General features: G+C 39.4%; 2 protein-coding genes across 29 annotated transcripts in view; both read left to right on the top strand.

The window, feature by feature from the left end:
• Window positions 1–3,499, top strand: part of ACADL (acyl-CoA dehydrogenase long chain) — a 53,110-nt gene extending 49,611 nt beyond the window's left edge. For 15 of the 16 annotated variants that reach the window (XM_070618186.1, XM_070618191.1, XM_070618189.1 and 12 more), the window contains one exon: window positions 177–3,499. The gene's annotated coding sequence lies outside the window, so the exon portion shown is untranslated. The remainder of the gene's footprint in view (window positions 1–176) is intronic. The other variant, XR_548750.2, reaches the window with a different exon arrangement.
• A 4,210-nt stretch (window positions 3,500–7,709) lies between these two features.
• The window catches only part of KANSL1L (KAT8 regulatory NSL complex subunit 1 like), a 137,346-nt gene continuing 120,889 nt past the window's right edge, over window positions 7,710–24,166 (top strand). For 8 of the 13 annotated variants that reach the window (XM_070619818.1, XM_070619816.1, XM_070619815.1 and 5 more), the window contains exon 1: window positions 7,710–7,848. The gene's annotated coding sequence lies outside the window, so the exon portion shown is untranslated. Of the gene's footprint in view, window positions 7,849–8,456; window positions 8,694–9,272; window positions 9,422–24,166 lie in introns of those variants that run through there. The other 5 variants (XM_070619811.1, XM_070619809.1, XM_070619805.1 and 2 more) reach the window with 2 other exon arrangements.

Below are 24,166 nucleotides of genomic sequence, written 5' to 3'. Positions count from 1 at the left end.
CCATCAATATTTTACATGGTTTTAACATCCATTCATAATTATTTGCAAGATCTATTATTTCATTAGGAGCTGTAAAAAGATGATTTTCTAATTTTTTAACTCCTTTTGCATGTATTAACTTTCATAAAGAAGAACTTCAACTTTTTGGTTAGTCTGTGTGTCTGTGGGTCTTCTAGGAACCAGAAGTGGAGACACAATTAGAAGTGCAAGACGTTTGCTGAGAGGTAACACCAGTGAAAGATGAAAAGGGAAAGAAGTCATATTGGGCAGGGAGAAAAGAGCCTGAGGCCCTGAAGCAGATCTGACAAAGCCTTGCCCAATCCATTCCAATGAGGAGCCCTGGAGGCAAGACTGTCTGTTAGAGGAGTCCTGCATTTGGCAGAAATGGCCAGCCCCAATTTCCTCTGCCCTGCTCAGTCATTGTCCAAGCCTGCTTGGGAAGAGGTTGGCCTCAGCTCAGAAGCTCATGTGAGTCCTGAAGGTGCTAAGAACTGGAGGCTCAGTTAACTGTGCTCCTTACAACAAAGCGGCAAGTTCTTTCTTGAAGAGAGATCTGGGAGTTGGCACCTCTGTGGCTGCCACACCTTGAAAGAGAATGTGTAAATAAAAGGCAGAATAAATTTTTGATTTTTTTTCCTTTTATCAATTTTTAGAGTAATGAGTGGGTGCCCTAAGAACCTCCCATGATAATGATTTTTTTAAGTATCAATAAGAACTCATGGATTTTGGAAATGTTTATGTATTTTAATTAATTGCAGTCATTATTCTTTTTGATGCATAAATTGTTTCATCTTAGGCCAGTAAGAGTCCCTTCAAGTTTGCTCTTGTATTTTTTTCCTTTTCATTATGGAAAATGTGAAACATATACAAAACTACATGAGAGAATAGTATAATACACCACCATGTTTCGTCACCCAGCTTTGACAGTTATCAACTCATGACTAATCTTTAGTCATCTATATCCATATATACCCCCTACTCTCATGGATTATTTTAAAACAAATACCAGACATCAGGTAATCCTGAATCATTTTGACTTGACCCATTATTTATGACAGTGTCCTTGCTCTCTGATACAACAAAAATTTCCTGTCCTAGAGCTGAAATCAGCCATTTTCCCAAAGATCCTAGTTTATTTTAGTGGGGTTTTCCTAGTTTCAAGCTATTACCAAACTTATTTATTTTACTTTGTTTCATAAAATCCCTCTTGAAATTATTTTGATTACTAAAAATTGTACTTTTCTTTAGCCTTTTCCTTAAATCTAAGCTTACCAGAAGTTTAACATATCCCAAGACAAGTTATGTTCCATTTGACAGTAGAAAATTATGTTAGATAGACTGTTTTCTGTTGCAGGAAACAGATAACCCAAATCAAATTTGGCTTAAAAAATGAAGGAAGAGCTCACAAAACTGGAAAGCTCAGAGATAGGGCAGGCTCAAAGCTGGGTGACTCAACAGCTTAGCTTGGTCACTGAGGACTGGCTTCACCCGTTCTTTACATCTCTGTGTCCTGCCGTTTATAGTGTAGGCCTGGTTTAAAACTGGCTCCTCTAATGGTCATGGGATGGGCTTTCCTGTTCATGTCCAGAGTGAGAGAATGCACTTCTGCCCAGAATTTTGGACAAAGGAACTGCAGCTCACTCTCATGGGTCTAGTTTTAGTCATGTTGTCGACCTCTGAACCAATGATTGTGCCAAGGGAAATGGAATACGTTAGTTGGCTTAAGCCAATTCAGGCACACTTTGGGATATGGCCATAGGAGCAGATTCACTCAAAGCACATGAGATGGGTGGAGGGCTGGATACCAGCGTGAAAATCAGGAAAATGTTAGGAAAGGGAGATTGTGGAATAGAAACCAAATAGGCAACTAACAAATATCTACTATAACAACTACAAACTAGATCCTGGTTGTTAGCATCAGTGCCTGAAGATCATCACATCTCAAATGAGACAGTCTCATTTGTTGTCACATTTAAAATTTCAAAATTAAAATCATTTCAACATGACTTTCATAGTAGAGAGTCTTAATATCCACCCATGCACAGGTCTCCTTTCTGGGCACATGAGAAGTTTATATATCCTGGTTCTCTTGTAATTGGGCAGAGCTGTGTGACTAGTCCTTGTCAATGGATTGTGGATGCAAGTGATGTATGTGTCTTAACCTGTGGCAGCAATTGTAGAGGTGCTGTGGAGGTGACATAAGAACAAAGCATGGAATATAGATGCAACATATGGAAGGCAAGTGTTCAGGAAATTTACCTGGACCTGCAACAGATTTTGTGTGAGATAAACTTCCTTTGTGTTAAGTCACTGTGATTGGGGGTTATTTGTTACTGCATCATAACCTGACCCATCATGACTGATACAGCTTTCATATGTTCTTACATGATATATAACTGAGGAAATAGAACTTGTGTAACATTAATATATAACACCTTTAGTGACCCCCAAGAAATTGCTATGATGTTCACATTTCATATGAAATGAATCAGACTGTTGGAATAGTTTTTCACTGTAGTGATTTCTGGCCAGTATTTCTGGATATGCCCGTTTAGTGTAAAGACCTATGGGATTAGTGTTCCATAAACAACACTTTTATCATTTCATTTCCTTATGCAAAAATCTTTAATAGTTCCACTATTACCTATGGAATACTTTATATTCCTTACTTAAACTTGCATCACAGCCTTTCATATTTTGGCCCTAACCTACCTTTGCAGACTTGTCCACCATTATTCTCTTTAATTGCATCAATATGTTCAGCATTCTTAACACCCTGTGCACAACACAGAGCCTGAAAAGGGAATGTAGTTCAAAAACTCTCTTGTAGCTGTCTTTTTGTTTGACCTTTCCCCCCGCAAACTAGCTTGCTACATTTAGCTGACTCTGGTTTAGACATTTTGTTTTGGAAACTGGTGGAGACCATTGCCTAACCAACATCTATTCTTTCTTTCTTCCTAAACAATAATCCCTATACTATTGGAGGTGACAATATGTTCAACTTTAGCTGTATTTCCTAGTCCCCCCTGCAACTAGATATATCCATATGGTGAAGCTGTAGAATTGTTGAGAGGGACTTTAGGAGAGGCACCGTGAAGGTCCTGTTTGCCTTCTATCCCTTTCTTATCTGCTGCCTTGAAAGTAGTTATGACGGCTGGAGTTCCAGTAGCCGCCTGGGACCATGAGGTTACTTTGAAAATGGAAGCTAGGGCTGAGAATGGCAGAAGAGAATAATAGAAAGGAGCCTGGATCCCTGGTGACCTTGTGAGCTGTTGTATCAGCTCTGGGCTATCTACCTCCAAACTTTTTTTTTTTTTTTTTTACCATGTTTCATTGAGTCTTAAGATGCACCTTTATTTATATATCATTAAGAAAAAGCCCACTGCCAATGAAACTGATACAATGCTTTCTTATTGCATTAACACTGAGGTTGTTCCAATTTCAGAAATAAATTGTAAAAAAAAGTCTTAGAATCAATAAAATGTTATAAAAGAAATAATTAACCTTTGCGTTTCTTTTTTTATTTTTTGAGGAAGATTTGCCCTGAGCTAACATCTGCTACCAATCCTCCTCTTCTTTTTCTGAGGGAGACTGGCCTGAGCTAACATCCGAGCCCATCTTCCTCTCCTTTTATATGTGGGACGCCTACCATGGCATCGCTTGACAAGTGGTGCATAGGTCTGCACCCAGGATCTGAACCAGTGAACCCTGGGCCGCCGAAGCAGAACGTGTGAACTTAACCACTGCACCACTGGGCCAGCCCCAACCCTTGTGTTTTTAAGCTATCATTACTTTGGGCTTTTGGATACATTTCACACAGACTATCTGTCTCCTGACTGATACAGACTAGTTTTTAATTTTTCTGCCTGTCTACATTTTGGACTTAAAACTCCTTGAGATTTCTGAGTCAGCTTTCATCAGAGAATCCTTGTTTTAAAAATCGACTTTATTGAAGTATAATTCTCATACATTAAATGTACCTGTTTTAGTATATGTTTTGGTGAGTTTTGACAAATGCATGCACCCATTTAACTTCCACCCTGATCAAGATGTAGAGTATTTCTATCATACCTTATATCCATCCCAGTCAATTCCCCCCACTCCAAGCCTAAGCAACTGCTGATCTGCTTTCTGTCATTATAGGTTAAATTTGTCTTTTCTAGAGCTTTATATAAATGGAATCATACAATATTTACTTTTATGTCTGGCTTCTTTCACTCAGTGTTCTGTTTGAGACTCATCTATGTTGTCTTGTGTATCAATAGTTTGTTTTTACTGCTGAGTAGCATTCCGTTACATGGATGTACCACAATTTACCTTTTCACCAGGTGATTCATCTTAGGGTTATCTCCAGCTTAGGGTATTGTAAATAATGGTGCCATGGATACTTGTATGCACAGGGAGCCATTTTTGATTCCCATATAGCCATGGGCCAGTCCTGACCACTCTTGTATCCTGTCCTGGTTCTAAAATCCTATAGCTCTTGCTACCCACCCCTGCCCTTTGTCTCCTTGTCTGTTGATACAGGCTAGTTTGAGATGCATCTGTCCTGAATAGGAGTTATCACCTTTAGCCCTGCTGCTTCTCCTATTCCACTTCTTAAACATGATCATAAAAAGAAAGAATTAAATATACCAGAATATGACAGTGGAGGACAGTTGCCCTGGGCACAGAAATATAGAGGAATACATGGTACAGGCTTCCAAACCAGCTTTCTATTCTGTGAGAGGTAGTAGGGAAAGAACTCTGGCTTTGGAGCTAGGCAGGTCCATCTTCAAATCCCGGGTTGGTCATTTATTAGTGGGAGAATTCAAATATATTATTTAACTTCATTGAGTTTCATTTTTTTCTACCTGGAAAATGAACAGAACACTCACTTTGAAGAATGTGAGAATTAAATGCATGCATTCATTCAACAAGTAATGTGTTGAAAACCTACGTGTGCCAGTTCTTGTTCTAGGCTTTGGGAATAGAGCTGTGAGCAAAACAGCAAAAGTGCCTGACATCATGGAGCTTACATTCTACCTTGAGAGACAAGACAACAAAAATGAAAATATCAAAATCTATGTTATGTTAGAAGATGGTCAGTGCCATGGACAAAAACAGAGCAGGGAAGGAGGATAGAAAAGGCTGTGCTTGTAACCCCTCCTTGGCCGTGAGCTGCTTGAGACAAGGGTATGATCCTTCTCTTGTATTGCTAGCATTTGTCATAATGTCAGCTGAATATTAAGTGATGCACAGGTTTCCTGAATGCAAGGAGGTACTGAATAAAAACCAGTGCCGAGAAGAGAAGTTTATCTCATGAAATCATTGTAATACTGCTTACCTGGACACTTTTACGTGCTTTCAGGCAGGTAATAATTATGTCAGCAAGAATGCTGCCCTTTCCTTCTCCTTGTTCTTGCTGGTTCTGTAAGTCTCCTAGCTACAGTTATATTTTTTATTGGAAATCAGAAAGCTTTTAATGTACCTTCTGAATATTATATCCTTGAGTTAAAAAAATTAACCACATGCATTTTTCAGACTTTTGCTGAATGAGGAGTGTAGAAAACCATTTGACAAATGGTTCAGTATGTCACTTTTTCTATCAAGGAACTTTGGTATTCTACAGTTTTTGGAAAACTGGCATGCACATGCTGCACATATTAAAATCATGCTTTAGAATAATATTGAATATCAAGGGATGATGTGTTTAATAGGTGGTTAAATGGGGTAAACAAAAACGGTATGCAGTGGCATCTCACACATATAAAATACAGTAGGCCTTACAGATGATTGTGCTTTTCCTCTTTGTGCTTTTCTACATTTTTTACGTCAAACTTGTATTATTAGTCATTTCCTACCCCAGAAATTCCTATCATTTTTCAAGTATCATAAACTGGATATAAAGAAACAAAATTTTATTTGTATGGTGGCTTGATAGACTGAAATATTTAAGTTCTGCAAATTTGGCAATTTGCACAACTGACTATAAGATAAAAGAATTAACCTAGAATATTGGAAACAGCCTACCTCCTAGGGTTGTTTGATGAACAAATTAGATAATGTATGCAAAAATGCCTTCTGAATAATTACTTGTGTAATTACAAAGCTTCATACCTGCATCATCCGCTATAAATTCCATGAGAGCGGGAAATTTGTTTACTGCTATATCTCCAGTACTCATCATACAATATGTGTTCAATAAATATTTGGTATGACTATTTTGTTTTGGTAATTGATAATTATTTCAGAGGAGAAAATTGTATCCTCAAGTGATTTGATGGCACTACGATTCCTTCAAATTAAAATCTGAATTCCTGTTATTCAAGATTTACTCAGTCTAGCTGACAATGTCTTTTCCAGCCCCGTAATGTGATACACACAACTTGTACTCAAACTCAGAGACTCTCCTGAACTATTATTGATGCCTTCTTTCTTTCTCTGCCTAAAGTCTTTTAAAATACCCAGCTCAAATAAAAAAACTTCCTTTGCTTTATTCATTTTTGTATTTCTGTCCCCAGGGACTAGGACAGCCCTTTGACTATGGTAAATATCCATTAAATATTTGTTGATTTATTTTCACAACACATTTGCGTACTATTTTTATTCCAGTTAAGGTAAATCAATTTCCCGAAACTCTTCTCTTACCCCATATGAAGGTGTTATTATTGTTTTGAGCAATTTTTAACAAGTATTCTCTCCTACAAATGCAGCTTGTCATAAAAATTATTGCAGTCATGTCACAATGTACTAGAAAGACGAGCAATGAGCCACTTATTCTCCAATTCCAGTAATCTGTGTCATGTCTTAAGCTTTGTTACAACTCCATCTCCTTGGATTTCACCCGCACCCCCACCCCCACCCATGATCTCATCCAATTAATGAGATTGAAATAATAGCAAATGTCTTTCTGAATCTAAAATTCTAGGGCCCTTCTTCCCCTAAATCATTCCATGTGTAAATTACGTGCTTAGGAAAGCCTGTATTTCAGGAGCTATATTTAGTGCTCAGTTTATTTAAAAAAAAAAAAAAAACTGAGTGCGTGGCTGGGGCAAGGCCGGGTGTAGTTCAGCGGCGAGCGGAGCGCCGGGCCAGGTGCAAGAGTCTCGGCGACGTCACGTGTCCCCGGCCAACTATCTTCATATAAAACTCCGCTTATTTGCGCTACTGCGGACCGGAGTCAACTCCAAAGCCACTCAAACCAGCTTTGTACAGGTCTTACATAGTTTGAGCTGCCGGCTTCTGATTTTCACCATAAAACGACCCAGCTGCGTCCAAGGCAGATGTCACCCGTCTTCGGGGGTCTTACAGAATTAGGACTCTGGGTCGGAGCGCAGAGCCCAGGCAGCAGCACACTGCACACACCCCGACTCGGCAGCTCCGACGAGGCTCTCGGCGGCAAGCGGGCGCGGGCGACCTTCCGCTCGCTGTTCTCCCGTCCCGGCGGCACAGCAGCAAAGCAGGGCGGGGAGCCGCGGGCCGCGCGCCGGGGCGGGGACGGTGGCGGCGGAGGCCGCCGCTTCCAGAACGCTCCGCCGCCCCGCAGGCCCCGCCCGCCGGGGCTTCCCCGCCGCCGCGCTCATTTGCATGGCGCGGCCCCGCCCCCGCTGCCATTGGCCGGCGCCGCCCGCCCGCCCGCCCGCCGCCCCTCCCGGCCCGCTCCGTCCCCCGGGCCGCGGCGCTGCGGGCAGCGAGCGGACTGTTAAACCGCGGCGGCGGCGGCGGCGGGCGCGGGGCTCGCTCTGAGACAGGCGGCGGCGCCGGGCGGGGAGGCAGGTGGGCGGGCAGCTAGCGACCACCTCAGCGGCGCCCACCACGGCCGGGCCGACGGGGCGGCGGCGGAGGGGAGCCAGGGCGCCCCAGCAGGCGAGTGGCCGGCGGCTCCGCGGCGGGCCGGGCGGTGGGCTCTTCTGCGGGACGGCGGCGGCGCGGGGAGGGGAGCGGAGGCCGCCGGCGACCGGCCGCAGCCGCTGGGCCCGGAGCCCTCGGCGCTGTCGGACTCCGGGTCCCGGCACGGGGTCGCGCCGCAGGGCAGGGGTCGGAAGGCAGCCAAATTTAAACGGCTGAAGCGAACAGCCCTGGCCGGGCGGAGGGGCGGGGCGGGCCGCGGCGCGGTCACGTGGGCGGGAGGGGCTGGGCAGGCCTCCCTTTTGTTTTGGCTGGCGCGTGCGCAGAAGGCGGGACACGTGGTCTGAGCCCGCCTGCCTCGGCGGCCGCGCCTCCAGGCGATGGTGGCGGTGCTGGGCGGGGCGGCCCTGAGGAGCGGCCGCCCGTGTGGGCTGTGCCCTTGTCGTCTTGAGTAGTACTTCGCCGCAGGCTCACGCTGACTTGGCTTTTAGGACCGGATGGGTTGGGGGGATCCAGACTCCTTGGGGAAGGCGTCTCCGGGTCCGGGTGGCGGGGCGCGGAGGGCGCGGGCGGCGCTGCTGGTGTTAGCGGCGGCGCACGGGGCTTCCGGCCGCCGGCCTCGAGGCGCCTGGCGGGGCCGGGCGGGAGCCCGGGAGAGCGCCCTCCTGAGAGGCTGGCGGAGAGGGGGCCGCGCCGCGGGGCACGGGACTGCCGGGGAGCACGGCGTCCGCGGCGGGGGGCTCCCATCCGTGAGCTGGGGCGAAGCCACACAATGGGAGAGTCATGGCCAGGCCGGGCGTGCACGTCCTCCGGGCCCGCGGCCGCTGGCTGCTCTGCCTCCCGGCTCCCAGCCGCGTCCTCAGGTGAGTCGCGGAGGCCGCCCCTTCCGCGCAGCTCCAGCCCGCGATCGCCGTGTCTCCCCCAGCCTTTCTGGGCTCATGTTTTACGTGAAACTTTCCTTAATCCAGGCCAGTCCTAGCACACTGATTTTTTACATATACTTTTTGCGTGTGTGTCGCATGTGCCTTTTCAGATAACAGTTGCTTATCTTGTTAAATAACCTTGTTATAAAATAACTTGGAAAATAAAGATGAGTGGAAAAAAAATCCAAATAATTTGTATTTCTTTCTAAATGTTTTCCTATGCATATTTGTCTTTTTCCTAAGATTGGGATCCTGCGGTATTTTCATTTAACTTTACCTCATAAACATTCCCCTGTCATTAAATAGTCTTTGGAAAAATTACTTTTGGATGCCTAACGTTACATCTGGTAACTCTCATCTTTAGAATTTTTCCTGCTGGCAGATGTTTGAGGCGTTTCTGCTGTTTCGCGAGTGTAAGTTTCACTGCAGAGGTGGCCTTATTCCGTCAAGCTTGGAAAGTGCTTTTCCGGCGCTTTCGTGAGAGGAATGACGAGGTCAGAGTCGGGGCGTTTGGCGCACGTGTTTGTGAGCTTGTGACACCGCGAAAGGAGCATCCCTCCTGTTGTGTCTTGGTTCATCTGGCATTGGCGTTAAGACGGAACCCTTGCTTTCACTGGCATTGAGCTCTGTCGTTCGTGTCTGACGGAGCCGTGTTGTTCTGACTCGCGGTGAGCGCGGGGGGAGAAGGCGCCCTGCGTGGCTGCCGCGCTGCGGGCGCCCGGGGTGGCTGGTGCTGTTGCGGTTTTGCCCTCTGGGAGGTCGGGAGGGTGCCCTGCGTTTCTGTGTGACGCCGGGGTCCGTCGTTGGCAGTGTGCTGCTGTTTGACCCCCTGCTTTGAGCGCGGATCCAAGCGCAGTTGTCTGCTGAGAGGTCGACTCTTCCCGCCGTCCAGCTGCCGCGGCCCTTGTCCAAGAGCGCCAGCCAGTTGTGATGCCATTTAGCACGATAACTTGGACTGTTTCCTTTATTCATTCATCCATCTTGAGTGGAATTCACTTACATTATTCTAGTTTCACTTGCAGCCTTTTCTGTGTTTAAAAAGAAAAAAAAGCCTACGGTCTAAAATTCCCTGCTTCATTATTGAGAGTGTTCGTGCTAGCCCGCTTATTGATGCCTGTAACATCTTTGACTGCCTTTAACCTAATACATAAACCTTATATGTCGTATGTAATTTTTTTCATAATTTTCATTTATTCAATTATTTGTCTCTCCATGTCCTTTTACATTTGTTTATACAGTATTAGATAGTAGTTGAAGGAGGCAGAAAGGTTCAGAATTGTGTTTAGGATTGTTTTTGCCAGTTGGGTTTGCCAAGTTATAAACAGCAAGGAATAGAGCTCCTTGCAACAGAAGTCAAAGCTAATAGGGAATTAGCAAGCCGTTTACTGACTTGAAAGCGTATCGTCTCTTCTGCCTCGGTCCTTAAAGTCTTGACTGCATTACAGGACTATAGTGGAACATTGTACGTAGTGATGACCCTGAGTCATCAATAAAAGCTTACATTACTTTCAGTATGTTTGACTTACAAAGGCGGGGAAAGTGTATCGTTTCCAAAAGGTTTTTTTTTTCCTTTTAAATGTTGTCCTGAAAAGAGACTTCGCTGAACTATGCTCCTTATTCCACGTGGGATAAATAAACAACCAGCCAATGTTAGTAAACATGGTAATATTGTACCAGGCGTGTAGATAGTCCATAATGAAAATCTGAAGACAATTCATAATGAAAGTTTTTAATACTTGATAATATTTTTAGGTTTTTAGAAACACTTTTTATTTTTATGTGGATGTGATATTCTCTAAGTATTACAGAATTGGGAGAAAAATCGTTCATTTATGATACTGAGGCTTTGTTAATATTTTTAGTGAACTTTTTGTTCTTTTCCAGTCCCATGAGAAGAATTCTAAAGCATGTTTTGTAAAGTAATTTTTTTAAAATGTTTTCTTTGCAAAATTTTTTCCTCCGTCTTCTCCCTAAAACCCCCCAGTACGTAGTTGTATATTCTAGTTGTGAGCGCCTCTGGTTGTGCCATGTGGGACACCACCTCAGCATGGCCTGATGAGCAGTGCCATGTCGGTGCCCAGGATCCGAACCAGCGAAACTCTGGGCCACCAAAGCAGAGCGCCCGAACTTAACCACTCGGCCACAGGGCTGGCCCCTAAAGTAATTTTTAAAAATTTTCATTTGGTGGTCAATCATTAACCAGTGTTTAATCACATGAAGTTCACTTGGAACCAGAATGTATAGAGTGAGCAAATGTAATAGTGCACTTCTAATTGTAAATTTCTGAATCCAAGTTTGGTGTACTCAGAAAAAAAATGACTTCATTTATATTCGTATGAATCATGCACTTATAACTGAATAGTAATAATTCTGCTTGAAGTATGATCTGTTTGATGTGCTATGTGGCCACCCAAGTGGTGTTATCTTTAATTAAATTCCTTTAGTCTTCAAAGAGAATTCCTTTTTAGGCATAGTTTTCAAAGTGGAAGAAGTTCTTGCTATAAACACTATTGAATACTAAGTACTGAGCTAACTGTACCCTGGTCGTGCCAGTTACTGCAGTTTTCTGCTATAAATTGAGAAGACCCATAGGGCATTAAGAAATCTTGAAAACACAGCAGTGTATTTCGTATTCATACTTTCTGTAATTCCTATATTTTGGGGGAATAAAATCATACCAGAGTAAACTCTTTTTCAATACTTTTATTGTTTAATTGGATTTTTCCTTTGAGTTAGAAATTAGAAATTTTGAGTCCCCTGTTATTTCAGTAATGTTGGAAAGAGCTTTTCATATTTTGCCAAAAGAATTTGTCTTTCTTTCCTACTCTTTCTCTGACTTATTATAATGGATTGGCTATCTGAAACACATTTGAGTTGTAAGTGTGAAAGTAGTTTAATGTTTGTTCCTACTTCAGGATTCTCCCCTTTCTCAGAAATGCCATTGGTAGTCTTTTCACTTTATTTTAATTTAAGGATGAATCTGCATTCTTTATAATACTTTTATTCCTAGCTTGTGTTACTGTGTTTAAGATAATTCAGATTATCCAGATTCCAGTTGAAAGAGTAAATTTAATGTTCAGGGGTAGATTTGGATAGGATATTTTTCATGGATTATATATATTCCTGCTAGAATATAAATCATAGTCAAAATCAGAAGTGGTATTTTAGGGGGATGGAAAATCAGATTTGGTTTTTAATTTTTAATGTTCATTCTCAGGAGGAAGGGTGGTTCTTCTTATCTAGATTGTCTAGATTATAGTTTCAACTCTGAAATAGACCAGATTAGCAAACTTTTGATTTTCTTTAGAATGTATGCCAAAAATTGTTATATATGACCTACATATTAATTTGTAAAGACCTGATTACTAAGTGTTGAGATCAATTCAGTAATTATTGACATCATAATTATCTCAATATGTATATGCAGCTTTTGAGGGATGACATGATACTTACTATATCTCATGATGTCCAAGGGATCAGATTGCATTTAATTAATGTTAAGTTCATAAATATGTATGATTTATAAATCTTAAAGATTAAGTCACTAATGGAAACATTTTGGAGACAACAGGACAACACTTTATTTGTAGTAACATCAGAACAGCTAATTTCTTCCTTAATTCACAATGAACATTCCTTGCGTTAAATTGTAGGCCAAAAGTTAGGATTTATGGTATAGACTTAACCTTACAATCCCCCCATTTTTTTCTGAATTAATTTGATTTTTATATTACAATAATAAAATTTGTTATAACCAAAAAGAAGGAAAAAACTTTTGATTTTCTGTAGTTTTTAAACGTTTATTATTTAAAGGCATAAACTTTGTCTCATCTCACTGAAATTTTCTTTCTCACTATTTTTTATGAGACTTCAAAGAAAAGTGGATATATATTGAGATCTGAACTGTTCACTGTAGGGTTATTTATTTGGTGGATTATCTGTAACAGTTTTACGACATCTGTGTTTGTTTTTTTGCCACCCCAAACATTTCTGGGCTGCTAAAGTGCTATGGAATTATTATTATTTATTTATTTGGAGTTAAACTGGAATGTAATTTGAAAACCCTGTAGTAAAAACTTTAGTAAAAGTGAAAATCATGCCCAGAAGATAGAATTGATTTTTGAATAATCTACAACTGTTGCCTCTTGACAGATATTCAAAATGATCTCGTTTTCTTTGACAGGGTTGTGATATGGTTGGTTTCTTAACTTGCAGTTTTGCTTGTTAAATCTTGTTAGCTTAATATTTTAGTTTCTGTATGTTGTGGCCAAAAGGAGTTTAGTTTTTTTTCAGTTTTATCTGTTCCGGGTTCTTTGAAGTTCTGTATCATTAGACTAAACTCTTTGAAAGAAGGGACCTACTTTGCTTGATTATCTCGAAATAAGTAATCATCAAAGATGATGCTGGTGCCTGGAGTAAGTAAAGTACAGTATTTCAGCAGCTAGAAAGAAATTTCTTAGATTTAGCTAAGATCCAAATACTTTTTTTACACATAATTATGTGCATAATTAGAAACTGAATAATTAGGAACCAAAGTAATTAGAAACTGAATATTCATAAGAAGATCAAGATGCTTCTTAGCTCTTTGAGGATTTTCGTTTTCCATATTCTTTCTGTATAACCTAAAATATTATGGGTGCCCCAAAATACTAAACAATATGTTTGGGTAAGAACTTTGGGGACTGAAATATTTTAGTTAATGATTGGTTCTTGTTTACTTATGGGGACCATATACTTTACACTTTCTGCTGTCTAGAACAATAGTCTTTAACCACATGTGACTGTTGAGCACTTGAAATGTGGCTAGTCCAAGTTGAGTTTGTGCTAAATGTAAAATAAACACTGGATTTTGAGACTTAGCACACATACAAAAGAACATAAAATATCTCATTAAGATTTTTATATTGATTACAGGTTGAAGTAATAATATTTTGTACATAATGAGTTCGATGAAATTGAAATTTATTTCATATGTTTCTTTTTACTTTTTAAAATATGTCTGGTAGCAAATTTAAAATTACACATGTAGCTCACGTCCTACTTCTGTTGGACAGCAGTGTTCTCTACTAACATTTCCTAGCCTTAAGACTCTTCCCAATAAAATATCTCATGAACCTCCTTCCTTGAAAGTTTGAAATAATTTTATTATTTTGGATGGTATTTATTGAAGAGGTGTTTATTAAGGGCCTGCTAAGTGCTGAACAGTATTCTAGGCTACAGCAATGAATGAAAACATTGAAATCCTGCCATCGTGCAGCTTTCATTCTAGTGGGAAGAATATGTGATAAATAATTTTTAGTAAAAATTTTTAAGTGAACTAATTGTAAGTATACCATTAATTATTTATAATTTCATGTAATATAATTTTAATACAGTGCTTCATTTATTGAGTGATAATATGCTATTTAATGTACTTTTGGCATTTCTCTTGTTTGGTGTTCTCTGAACTTCCTGCCTCTGTGGTTTAATGTTTGACATTAACTTGGAGAAATTCTCAGTCATTGCTTCAAATGCTTTTTCTGCTCTTTTCTCTCTTTACCTTCTGGTATTCCTATTGTATGTATGTTAGTACCTTTTATAGTTGGCTCACAGTTTTTGGATATTCTGTTCCATTTTTTTCAGTCTTTTTTCTGTTTGTTTTTCACTTTTGGAAGTTTCTATTGACATATCCTCAAACTCAGAGATTCTTTTCTCAGCCATGTTCAGTCGACTAATGAGCCCATCAAAGGTATTCTCATTTTTGTTACAGTGTTACTGATTTCTGCATTCTTTTTTGATTCTTTCTTAGAATTTTTATCTCTCTGCTTACATTATGTGTCTATTCTTATATGTGGTCTGCTTTTTCTGTTAGACCCTTTAGTAAATTAATCATAATTTGTTGTTGAAGTTCTTTTAGGTTCACAGTCTGAGGATTCCGACATTCCTGCCGTATCTGAGTCTGGTTCTGATGCTTGCTCTGTCTCTTGAAACTGTTCTTTGCCTTTTAGTATGCCTTGTAATTTCTTGTTGAAAGAGGGGACATAATTTGCTTGGTAAAAGGAACTCCGGTAAATAGGCCTTTCGTAAGATGTGGGGGTATGGGAAGCATTCTATAGTCTGATGATTAGGTCTGTCTTTTAGAGAGCCTGCCTGTGCCCCTGGACTGTGAACTTCACAAATGCTTCTCAATTTGTCCCCCCTCTTAGGTGGGACAGGATGACTAGAGGGGGCTGTTTTTGGGTGTTTTCCTTCTCCCACATGGAAGGCTAGTACGGGCTGGAGTTGCATATTCCTTTAACTTTTAAGAAAAAGCAAGACTTTTCAACAGATTTCTCAGAAAACCATGTATCATCTCTCATTTCTTTAACCTCATTTTATTTGGCCTCACTAGCTCTTGATGTCTTCTCTGTATACTGTTAAACACTTTGGTATCTCAGTTCCACTCTCTCTGGAATTTTCTTCTACCTCACTGACTGGACTTTTTAAGTCTCCTTTTAGGGCTCTTTTTCTTTCTTTTTTTTTTTTTTTTATTAATGTTATGATAGATTACAACCTTGTGAGATTTCAGTTGTACATTTTTGTTAGTCATGTTGTGGGTACACCACTTCTCCCTCTGTGCCCTCGCCCTACCCCCCCTTTTCCCTGGTAACCACTGATCAGATCTCCTTATCAATATACTAATTTCCACCTATGAGTGGAGTCATATAGAGTTCGTCTTTCTCTGACTGGCTTATTTCGCTTAACATAATACCCTCGAGGTCCATCCACGTTGTTGTGAATGGGCCAATTTTGTCTTATTTTATGGCTGAGTAGTATTCCATTGTGTATATATACCACATCTTCTTTATCCAATCATCAGTTTCTGGGCATGTAGGCTGGTTCCACGTCTTGGCTATTGTAAATAATGCTGCGATGAACATAGGGGTGCAGCGGACTCTTGAGATTTCTGATATCAGGTTCTTAGGATAGATACCCAGTAATGGGATGGCTGGGTCATAGGGTATTTCTATTTTTAACTTTTTGAGAACTCTCCATACTGTTTTCCATAGTGGCTGTACCAGTTTGCATTCCCACCAACAGTGTATGAGGGTTCCTTTTTCTCCACAACCTCTCCAACATTTGTCACTCTTGGTTGTGGATGTTTTTGCCAATCTAACGGGTGTAAGGTGATATCTTAGTGTAGTTTTGATTTGCATTTCCGTGATGATTAGCGATGATGAACATCTTTTCATGTGTCTATTGGCCATATTCATATCTTCTTTTGAGAAATGTCTGTTCATGTCCTCTGTAGGGCTCTTTTTCTTTTGTAACTCCTCCTCCTTTGCCCAAATAAATGTGAGTGATCCTCAGGGCTTGATCCTGGGCTCCCTTCTCTTCTTTGCTTATACTCTCTCCCTCAGTAAATTCTTCTAGACCTTTGGCTTTAAATACTATTTATATGCCAGTGACTCCCCCAAATAACATCTCTAACTGTGACTTCTTGCTTAAACTCTAGGCTTGTTTATCCAACTGCCTCCACTTGGTTGGCTGGCTAGTAGGCACTTCAGACACAACGTATGCCAAACAGAACTTTTTATTTTTCTCTTTCAACTTTCTGTCTCCCAGGTCTGCCCCGTTTCAGACAATAACACCACTGACCACTCAGTTGCTCAAGCAAAACAATGTAGGAGTCATACTTGATTGCTTTCTTGACCTTAACCCCACAAAATCTGTCAAAAGTTTTGTCAGCTCTACCTTGAAACATTCCCTAGATTCGCCATTTTTATTTCTACTGCTTCCTCCCTAGTCCAAGCTGCCAGTACCGTCTCTAGTTTAGATTACTTCAGTAGCTTCCTACTTGGTCTCCATCCTTCCGTTCTTGGAAGCTGTTTCCATTCTTTCTCCAATGCAAATCTTTTCTCTACAAAACAGCCAGAGTCATTTTTAAAAAATGTAAATCAGATCATGTTACTCTCTCATCCATTATCTTCACTGGCTTTCCTTTGACTTACATAAAATGTCCATGGTTTGGACCCCAATTCCATCTCTAATCTTGTATCCTGGTACTCTTTCTCTCTGGCTCATTATGTTCTAGACGTATTTGTCATTTTAGTTCCATAAAGACACCAAATTTATTCCTGCCCTAAAGCTTTGTTAGTTGTCCGTTTTCATTGTAATGCTCTTACCCCAAATCTTGGTTAGATTTTTATTGTCATTTCAGGTCTCAGAGCAGATGTCGTCAGCACAGAGGCATTCCTTCATCTACAAATCTAAATTAACTCCTGCCCCAATGTAGTCATGCTCTATCACTTTCTTTTGTTTACTTTTTATGAAAACACTCTGTAACCGTTATTTAGTTGATATTTTCTTATTTGTATATTAATTCTATACTACCATTAGCTAGAATGTAAGCTCTGTGAGAAGGGAAACCTTATTTTTCATGTTCACCACCATCTTTCTAGTGTTTAGGATAGTGTCTGTTACATGTTGCTCAATAAGTATGTGTTAACTGAATTGTTGAATGTTTGGTTTTAGATTGAATATATATCAAATGGAGGTTAAAGTCTTGCTTCTTCCAAAAATAGACAAAACTACATTTATGATTCAGTGTTGGCCATTTCTTCATTTTCTGCTTTAAAAGAAGTCAACTGTTTTATTTCCATAAAAATTTTTGAAACATTTTTAGTTTGTTTTGTTTCTAAAAGATGAAATAGGTTTTCAGCTGCCATTCAGAAGCACTTTAAATAACATGTTGCAGTATGGATACTCTTTATACCCAAATGAAAACCAGATGGCTTTACTTGTAGCTAGATAGTCTGTCTTGGTTTTTAAATTGGCTTCTGAAATACTGGAGGAAGCTGTAAGTGCTATAAAATAATTACGATCATGTGGAATACAGTTTATGGAACTAATGGAGGTATCTTGAAGTAAATTTGCAGTTATTATTTTGCTCTCTCAAATCAGTATTCCTTTCCTTATGCATTCTGCCTCTAACTAGTCCATTATGAATGAAAGTGAAATAAAACACGATTGATAATAATTACAATTTAAAACTATATAAAGGTCAAAACCATTATTGAGAGTTAACCTGAATGGTAAATTCTGGGACTTCCAGGAGTATGTACATCTGATTTGTACCAACTCCTGAACATGTGTCTTCTGCATATATGTCAAAGGCTCCCAAATTGTTATGTTTTAAATTATTTTTAAATATTTATTTTATTTAATATTTATTCTATTTTTGAGAAGGTCCAACTTATCAATTTTTTTGAGTCATATTTTTGGTGTCATATCTAAAAGATCTTTGCCTAACCCACTATCACAAAGATTTTTTTTGCTTCGTTTTTTATAGAAATTTTATGGTTTTAAGTTTTACATTTAGGTCTATCATCCATTCTGATCGGTGTGACCATTTTTATGTATGGTATGTGGCACGGGTTAAGGCTCAGTTTTTTGCATATGGATGTCCTGTTGTTCCAGAATCATTTGTTAAGAAAACTAGTCTTTCTACATTGAATTGCCATTACGGCGTTGTGAGAAGTCAATTGACCATGTTTGTGTGAGTCTGTTTTGGAGCTCTCTATTCTTTACATTGATCTATGTGTCCATTCTTTTAGCAGTGCCGCACTTAGTTGACTATCATAAGTTGATAGGTAGTATGGGTCCTTCAGCTTTCTTCTTTTTTTGTTATTGCTATTTTAGTTCTCTTCTCTTTTCGTATAAATTTTTGAATCAGTTGTTGATATCAGCAAAAAATCCTGCCAAGATTTTGATTGGGATTGTGTTGAATCTATAGATCAAGTTTGAGAAGAATTAACATTGTAATAATATTGAATAATCTAACCCTAACACTCTAAAATCGAGTGAACACAGTTTATCACTCTATTTATTTAGGTCTTTGATCTTTTTCATTGGTTTTTTTTTTTCAGGATATAGTTCCTGCACATATTTTTTAGATTTATACCTAGGTATTTCATATTTTTGGAGCTATTGGAATTAATACTGTTTTACAAATTTCTACTTCCAATTTTTTGTTTCTGGTATATGGAAATATAAGTGATTGTTGTTTCTTGACCTTCTGTCTGCCGCCTTAGTAATCATATTAGATCTGTGAGCTTTTTTCCTTCTTTTTTTTTTTGGTGAGGAAGATTGTCCCTGACCTAACATCTATGCCAATCCTCCTCTATTTTGTGTATGGGATGCTGCCACAGCATGATTTGATAAGCAGTGTGTAGGTCCATGCCTGGGATCCGAACCTGCAAACCCCGGGCCGCCGAAGTGGAGTGCACTAACTTAACCACTATGCTACCAGGCCGGCTGACCTAGGAGCCTTTTTTATAGATTTCTTGGGATTTTTCTGTGTAGCAAGTCATATCATCTGTGAACAGACACGGTTTTACTTTTTACTTTCCAATCTGTGTAGTTTTTTATTTCTATTTTCGACTGTTGTACTGGCTAGGACCTTCAGTATGATGATGAATAGGAGTGGTAAAAACAGACATCTTACCTCATTTCCAATCCTAGGGCAGAAGCACTCAGTCTTTCATCATTAATTATAAAGCGATCTCTAGGCTTTTGTATATTTGCTCTTTTTTAGGTTAAACAGTTTCCCTCCTTTTCCTAATTTGCTGAGTTTTTTTTTCTAATCACGAATGGTTACTGGAGTTTGTTGAATGCCTCTTCTTCATCTATTGAGATCATATTTTTTCTGTTTTAGTCGTTTGATATGGTGAATTTCAGTAGTTAACTTTTTAAATGTTGAACCAGTCTTGTGTTTATGCAATAAGCCATACTTGGTTGTGATATATTATCCTTTCTATATGTTGCTGTGTTTGTAACATTAATTTTAAAAATAATAATTGAAATAGGCATTGTTACTACTTATTACTACCTAAATCCTGGTACACCTTTAAAAATCATGACTCACTTGGTTATTAATTCAGTCAGCAAATACCTGACAATTATTGTGTACCAGGCATTGTTTTAAGTGCTGGGGATTAGAACATTGAACAGAATAGAGTTCTGCCCTTTACCTGTATTCCTCCCTAGAATGTAATAAAATGTCAGGTAGTGCTTAGTGCTACGAGAAACAATAAAGCAGTGTGAAGGAGTGGAGATCCGTGATGTGAGGGGCCAAAGCTATTTTCAATATGTTGGTCAAGGCAGGCCTCTGTGATGACTGTAGAGCAGAAAAATGAATGAAGTGAGGGAGCCAGCTATCTTATTTGTGGAAAATTGTTCCAGGCTGAGAGAATTGCAAGCACAAAGTCCCTGAAGCAGGGACTTGCTGGTGTGTGTTAAGAATAGCACAGTGGCCTGTGTTTCTGCCGTGTGGTAACCAGTGGAGACAGTTGTAGAAGGCGAAGTAGTCAGGGACCTGATGATGTAGACCTTTCTCGGCCATGGTACAGATGACTTTGGATCTAAGTTTAACGGCACCCACTTATTTATTCACCAGATATTCATTGAACACCTGCTGTATGTCAGATACTTTTTCGTGTTGTTGATATAGTACACAAAATAGTAAAAAATCCCAGCCTTCATAGGTCCTTAGAAGTGTTAGTGACAAGAGTAGTCATTTACATAATATGGAGGAGGTTGTCCGAAGTGGTCGAGTGTAGAGTAATCAGTTAGGAAACGTTGGTGTACACAATGATTACGTATTTAAATAATTTTAAAAGTTGGAATAAATACACTGTTTTATGCTAAAACTATGAATATAATTAAAACTTTTTTTATTTACAGGAGGCATCTATTTTTATGCGTCTCATTTGGTTGCAAAGTGAAGAGACTTTCAGGCTAGGATTTTTTATAATGATACACTTGGGAATAGAGTGCAGAAGAACTTCATGGAAATCCTAGAATAGGAACTGTGCTATGGCTGGGCCTTCCAGAGACTAGAACCCAAAAGTCTTCATATCCAAGTGTATTAGTTATCTATTGCTGTGTAGCAAACTGCCTTCAAATTTAATGACTTAAAGCATTTCTTTCAGAATTTCTGTGGCTCAGGAATCTAGACGTGGCTTAGCTGAGTGCCTGTGACTCGAGGCTTCTCACACAGCAGCAGTCAGGGTATTGGCTGGGTCTGGAGTCATCTGAAGGGTTGGCTGGGGCTGGAGTCATCTGAAGGGTTGGCTGGGGAAGGATGTGCTTCTCAGACCACTTGCATGGCTTTTGGCAGGCTTTTTTGGTTATTCCTGTCTGTTGGCTGGAGACATTAGTGCTTGGCCATGTGGGTCTTCCCAGCTCATAACATGACCCCTGGCATCCCTGAGTGAGAGAGTGAGATAGGGTGACAAGATGGAAGCTTAGTCTCTGTAACCTGGTCTCGGAAGTGACGTCTCGTCACCTCTGCTGCCTTGTTTGCTAGAAGCAAGTCACTAAATCCAATCTCCACTCAGGAGGAGAGGGTTACACGAGGGCATGAAACCCAGGAGGTGGGAATTATTAAGATCCTTTTAGAAGCTACCTGTCATACCAAGTAAGCCCTAGAGATCTCACCAGAGTTTGTGTATGTTTATTCTAGTTCTCTACCATAAATGTGCCTTAGCTACTCTCAATCTCTACATTTCTTTTCCTTCTCTTTTTGCTGCCAACTCTAGTTTGTAACTGTCAATCTGTGTAGCTTTTCTCTACCTCTTATTTTTAGTTTTTCCTTATCTTAATTTATCTAGAGCCTAAGATGAATTCTCCTGCTTCCTGATATTTCACCTTCTGCTCCTGTTGCTAGCCACTTTGATTATCTCATTAGCACCCTGTTCACATTTTTGAGAGGGAGAAAGTGGGTAGGGAGGGGACAGAGTTTAGTATTTTGAATATGACCACCTCATCAGCAAGAACTATGATTAAGGCAGTTTCCCTTAGAGAGCAATGGACTTATCTGAATACTACTGTAGATGTTTATAGATTAGAAGATAATAGTCAATCTGTCAATCAAGTGACAGATTGAATCTTGAAAAAAGAATTCTCGGTGCTACTTTGTTTTATAATTATTTTTCTATTTCTCATAAAAGTAGAGTGTAAAATATATATATGTGTAAATCCCAATAATCTGATTATTTTTGTTTTCCTGGTTTTCTTTTTGGATTTAAGATAAATGAAAATCTGGTTTATAGGATTTATTATTTTTGAGACATTGTATAAAACTGTATACATTTTGAGACATACAGAATTTGGGGAGAGGATTATACAGAAATCGCTAGTTGTTTTTGAGACATTATGCAGTAAAGTGTAAAGAAGGCAAAAATTTGTATTTTTATCACATAGAATTAACAACAGTTAACATTTGTTCATTTTGCATTAAGTCTTTTCCCCCCAATTAATAAACTTGTAGTTAAAACTCAACTCTTAAAGTGCCAGTCTTAGTTTTGTTTCATGGAATTTACCTGATGCAACTACTGTTACAAATTTGGTGGATATTTTTCTGGTTCATTTTTTACTCTTATTAACATGTAAACACAAATACACATTACTGTGTGTATATATGGTATGGTTTTGTGTTTGTATTTGATTTATATGATACCATGCTATGTATATTCTTAAGTGTTTTTTTTCTAACTTTATACTGTTTCTAGGGTGTGTCCATGTTGATATATAGAGATCTATGTCATTCTTTTTTAACTGCTATATAGTGTTCCATCATATTTTAGTATCCATTCTCTTATTGTTAGATATCTAGGTTGCTTTGAAAGAATGTTTTGCTGTTGTAAACACTGCTCTCTTGTGCACCTGTGACAAACACATTTTCCACATTATTGTCAAATTCTTGAATCAATTTATAGTCCAAAGAGATGTGAGAAATCTTATTTATCTACGTTCCCATGATAAATGATATTTTCAGACTTAAAACAGTATTCTTGAATTTGGTGGTTGGAAAACTGGTCTCTTTATTACTCTACATTTCCTTCATTGCTGTGAGACTGAGTATATATGTTTAATGACCATCTGGATGTCCTCATCTGTGAAGTGCTTGACTGCTGTATCCTTTCCCCATTTGTGTGGGTTCTTTATCTATTCTGGAGTACTCATCCTTTGTCTGTTGTACATGTCGCAGATATTGTCTCCTAGCCCATCACGTTTTTTTAACCCTGTGTATGGTTTTTTTTAATTACATAGAAATTTTTGTGCCTTTTTTTCCTTTTGATCATTCTTGTTTGTCTTTGGAAAGAATCAGCTTTTGGTTTTGTGTTTATAAATAGGAACGAAGGATGTAGAGTTACAGCTAGCACCCGAGGACATACAATATGGGAGTGTGGCCATTTAAATAACTACTAACTGTTATGTGTGTTGAAACAAAAATTTGAAGTACAGTGGTTCCAAAATATCTTCAAAAACTTATAATTGTTAATGATATGAAACTTTTTCACTAAGCATTCAGTCTTCATAGTTTTCAATAGTACTGGATTAACTTTTTCTATGAATCAGAATATACTGTTTTGTACTTTTTCTTTTGGTAAAATACGATGAAATTTGTTTAATTGTGACATTAATCTTTAGTAGTCGTCTGTCACAGTCCCCACTGTTTTCCAGGCAAGGGTAGCAGCTTTTCTAAGGATAACTGATGACTATCTGTTTGTGAGAAGGGAAAAAATGATTACAGATGCTTTTTCAGGAGTAAGTTTTGCGCATTGCAGTTAGGCGAGTTTTCACTATCACATTTGTTTTTTTTTTTTGAGGAAGATTAGCCCTGAGCTAACTGCTGCCAATCCTCCTCTTTTTGCTGAGGAAGATTGTCCCTGAGCTCACATCCGTGCCCATCTCCCTCTAGTTTATATGTGGGATGCCTACCACAGCATGGCTTACCAAGTGGTGCTGTGTCCACACCAGGGATCCGAACTGGCGAACCCCGGGCCGCCGAAGTGGAATGTGCAAACTTAACTGCTGCGCCACTGGGCCGGCCCCTTCACTATCACATTATTTTTAAGGGCTGTGAAATTATGTCCTTTTTGTTTGTAGTTCAGTTCTCTTACGTTATTTAGCATATTTTCGTTATTTAGCATATTTTAGTTATTGTTATTAATACGGTTCAGATTGTGAAGTTTAAATTGAGATGTGGAGATTTTGAGCAACTTGTTATATTTTATACAGATAAATAATTCTTGCTTTTGGCTGAAAGTATGAGATTGAGTCACATTTTTAAGTATTAGTCCCAGATTCCAGGTTGGAATTTTTTCTTTTGACTCTCACTAAACATTGTCCAAAAAATTGGAATCTTGAGATGTAATTACATCCAAACATATTTGTCTCACATTTATTGTGCTAGGTTGCGTGCAACTAATTGGAGTATGGAGTATTAGGCTCACAGTTAGAGCAAAGAATAGTTTAGTCCTTGTTGAATTCCTTATAAGCTAGGAAAGAGCAGAGATAATGTTAGGAGTTGGGAAATAAAGGAGGAGTTTGGTTCCATTCACCAGAATGGATCAGAAACATTGAAAATGTTGCCCTTGGAAAAAGTA

The sequence above is a fragment of the Equus przewalskii genome, chromosome 5 (genome assembly GCF_037783145.1).
Source record: "Equus przewalskii isolate Varuska chromosome 5, EquPr2, whole genome shotgun sequence".
Taxonomy (NCBI): Eukaryota; Metazoa; Chordata; class Mammalia; order Perissodactyla; family Equidae; genus Equus; species Equus przewalskii.
This window is presented reverse-complemented; position numbering and strand designations above follow the sequence as displayed.